General features: G+C 42.7%; 1 pseudogene; it reads right to left on the bottom strand.

The window, feature by feature from the left end:
• Positions 1 to 8: 8 nt before the first annotated feature.
• On the bottom strand, positions 9 to 1,355 carry LOC108525655 (zinc finger protein 639 pseudogene; annotated as a pseudogene).
• Between the last annotated feature and the right edge of the window lie 2,918 nt (positions 1,356 to 4,273).

Genomic DNA, 4,273 nt, shown 5'->3' with positions numbered 1-4,273 from the left:
GAGTCAGCTGAACACTTGAAATCTAGATGAATTTTAAGATCTTCAATTTGTCCTGTTGAATATTCACAGTATTGACATAAATAAATCCCTTCAGATAAATGTGAATTTAAATGCTTGCAATATTCTAGCATACTTGAAAAGCCTTTCCCAAAGTCATCACAAACATGAGGAAAATTTTAGTATGTTCAATAGCAACATGCCTGTTAACATTTGTATGACATCTACTCTGAAAACCACATACTTGCCACACAAAGAAGTTTTACATTTGTCAAAGGTAATTTTGCTTAAGAGGCTATACTGTCCATGTTCTCCATTGTTATCACTTTATTAATTTACATGCATGCTCATTTACCACATGGCTATGCAAGTCTTCTGGATCATTAGTTTCATGTTCACAGAACTGACACAAGTACTGTTCATCACAGCTGTGCTCCTGGAAATGTAGGTAGAGTTCACTGCTTGAGGAGAACTGTACATCACACTGTTCACACCAATAGGGGTGATCACTAAAATGGGTGTCTGCAATGTGCTGACTGAGGTTCTCAAAATTACTGTCTTATAATCACAGTATTTACAAAAGTAGGGATCCTCTTCATGTAGTTTGGCATGTTCTATCAGAAGCATATTGGTAGAGAAACTTTCCTTACATACTAGACACACATTTGAATCAGTACATTTATGCTTCAGGATCATATGCTGCTTTAAGTCAGAAAATATTTGCTGTTAAACTCACAAAGTTCACATTTATAGAGGCCACTGCTATTAGCTCTCAGTAAAGGCCATTTCTGCTGGGCAGTCACATTCAAACTTGGCTCTTGTCAAGAATTTTACAAAGTTTAGCTGGTGGTTCTTCATCAGTTTGGTCTTGGAGACTCTCAGAGGAATTGTTTTCTGTCTCTATATCATAATCGTCAGAAATCGCATGCACTTCTACAGCAATTGGAACATCTTCAGCAGTGTGAACTTCTATAGGACTCTCCTCTTGGGTCTGCTGGTTGACTGATTCAGGTGAGTCACACTCTTCATCACAAATTTCAATATCAGCAGATTTTCTGTAGAAAAGGCAGTGTGGTCTAGAATTCTAAGTACAGGACTGGGAACCAGGTAGTTCTGATTTCTGTTTCTGGCCTTGATTCCATTTGCAAATTTTGGCAAGTCATTTGATGTCTTGGTATCAGAATCATTATCTTTGTTGTCAAAATATTTTAAATCTGGCTGTCTCATAGAACAGACACTGTAACAATGATCAGAGAAAATTCCATTGAATCCATCTGCAATTCTGCTTATTCCAGAGGAATCTGAATAAGGAGAAGGGTGTAGAATCTTCCTTTTCTTTGTTTAGGATACTCATTCATATCTTTTCAATTTGGTGTAATTCTTACTACTGGAGTGAGGAAAATGAATTGCAATAAGTTTCTCTAGACGGTAAAAAATGCCCGTCAGTCCCCGCCCCAGCCCGCCCTGCCAGCCCACGCGCAGTTCAGAGACTGCCCAGGCCGAGGTGCCGGAGTGCGGGAGGAGGGGCCACGAGGTCCTTCCCGCGGACTCACGGCTGCGGGCGGACAGCGCTGCTATGGCCCTAGCGCTCCCGGACCCTGTGTTGGGCCGACCCCTCTCCCTCTCCGTGTGCCCCACGCCCTGCGCGTCAGGACCCTGGCCTAGGCTCCGCAGCCGCACTGCCCTGGCCGCCATCAATTCCTTTTCAATTGACGTTTGAATCCGAGAATTACAGTAAGCATTTATCTACATAAAGCCAAAATGAATACTCACTTAATAACAAGGCAACTAACAACTCCTTTCATTTTCTTTCTTTCTTTTTTTTTTTTTTTTTTTTTTTTTGAGACAGAGTCTTGCTCTGTGACTCAGGCTGAAGTTCAGTGGCACCATCTCAGCTCACGGTGACCTCTGCCTCCCAGGTGCAAGTGATTCTCCTGCTTCAGCCTCCTGAGTAGCAGGGATTGCAAGCACACGCCACCACACCCAGCTAATTTTTGCATTTTTAGTAGAGATGGGGTTTCACCATGTTGGTCAGGCTTGTCTTGAACTCCTGACCTCATGATCTGCCTGCCTCAGCCTCCCAAAGTGCTGGGATTACAGGCGTGGGTCACCACACCCAGCCTAAACTATTTCTTATCACTATGGTATACAAACTATTCTCCCCAAATCTACCCTTCTACTCCTCAGCCCACATACACTTTTATACTTTTATGCTTTTCCTTCCTAATCTAAACTTTCTAAGCTATGAGACAACAGAGAAGTCCCTTTTACTCCCCTAAAAATAGACAATTCTATCAAATAAGAACGTGTATAAAAGGTCTTCTGAAATTTGGGAGGCTGTAGAGAAATGTTATTATTTCTTTATTCTAAAAATGTTATTATTGTATTATTTCTTCTCAAGCACGTATAGTAGATGAGAAGAGAAAAGGCTGATAATTCATTATACATGTTCCACGACCTACACCAAAGGGTTGTAGCTATTTCAGGGAAATCTGTGTACTGAAACATTTATTAAAGATTAGACAGTATTTAATCATTTGCTGATATTAGTTTTATATTACTTATATGTTTGATATATTTGAAAAAAAATCAGTAGAAAAAGATCATTGTCCAAAATGGGGAAACAGAAAATATATGTTAATCATAGGCAATATCATAAATTAATGAGTTAAATTAGCGGAAGTTTGATAAACAGCAGGGTTTTTAGTAGACGATGATTTCAAGAGCATTATTATGATCAAATAGTCAATAATAGTAGTGATAGATGGAATGCTTTTACTTGAGTTTCTCTCTTTCTCCCCTCACCCCCACTTGTCTTTATCTCTATCTCCACTCCTTTTGTTATCATTCACATTTCAATTTATTTTTACATAGGTGGTTTCTGCTTACCAGTCACTTAAGAAGCTGAGCTGTAGATTCCCTTCCAAGATGGCCAAATAGGAACAGCTCCAGTCTGCAGCTCCCAGCATGATTGAGGCAGAAGACAGGTGATTTCTGCATTTCCAACTGAGGTACCTGTTTCATCTCACTGGGAGTAGTTGGACAGTGGGTGCAGCCCACAGAGGATGAGCTGAAGTAAGGTGGGGCATTGTCTCACCCAGGAAGCACAAGGAGTCAAGGGATTTCCCTTTCCTAGCCAAGGGAAGCCGTGACAGACTGTACCTGGAAAAGCAGGACATTCTTACCAAAATACTGTGCTTTTCCAATGGTCTTAGCAAGTGGTACACCAGGAGATTATATCCTGTGCCTGGCTTGGTAGGTCCCACACCCACGGAGCCTTGCTAACTGCTAGTGCGGCGGTCTGAGATCGACCTGCCAGGCAGCAGGCAGGGGGAAGTTCATCCGCCATTGCTGAGGCTTAAGTAGGTAAATAAAGCAGCCTGGGAAGCTTGAATTGGGCAGAGCCCACCACAGCTCACCAAGGCCTACTGCCTCTGTAGATTCCACCTCTGGGGGCAGGGCATAGCTGAACAAAAGGCAGCAGAAACTTCTGCAGACTTAAACATTCCTGTCTGACAGCTCTGAAGACAGCAGTGCTTCTCCCAGCATGGTGTTTGAACTCTGAGAGTGGACAGGCTGCCTCCTCAAGTGGGTCCCTGACCCCTGTGTAGCCTAATGCCTAACTTGGAGATGCCTCCCAGTGGGGTCCAACTGACACCTTATACAGGCAGGAGCCCCTCTGGGACTGAAGCTTCCAGAGGAAGGATCAGGCAGCAATATTTGCTGTTCTGCAATATTTGCTGTTCTACAGCCTCAACTAGTGATACTCAGGCAAATGGGGTCTGGAGTGGACCTCCAGCAAACTCCAGCAGCCCTGCAGCTGAGGGACCTGTTAGAAGGAATCTAACAAACAGAAAGGAATAGCATCAGCATCAACAAAAAGGACATCCACTCCAAAACCCCATTTGTAGGTCACCAACATCAAAGACCAAAGGTAGATAAAACCACATAGATGGGGATAAACCAGAGCAGAAAAGCTGATAATTCTAAAAACCAGAGTGCCTCTTCTCCTCCAAAGGATCGCAGCTCCTTGCCAGCAATGGAACAAAGCTGGACAGGGAATGACTTTGATGAGTTGACAGAAGAAGTAGGCTTCAGAAGGTCAGTAATAACAAATTTCTCTGAGCTAAAGGAGGATGTTTGAACCCATCACAAGGAAGCCAAAAACCTTGAAAAAAGATTAGACGAATGGCTAACTAGAATAAAAGTGTAGAGAAGACCTTAAATGACCTGATGGAGCTGAAAACTATGGCATGAGAACTACGTATTGCATGCA

Source organism: Rhinopithecus bieti, unplaced genomic scaffold (genome assembly GCF_001698545.2).
Source record: "Rhinopithecus bieti isolate Rb0 unplaced genomic scaffold, ASM169854v2 scaffold_82772, whole genome shotgun sequence".
In the NCBI taxonomy this organism is placed as follows: Eukaryota; Metazoa; Chordata; class Mammalia; order Primates; family Cercopithecidae; genus Rhinopithecus; species Rhinopithecus bieti.
This window is presented reverse-complemented; position numbering and strand designations above follow the sequence as displayed.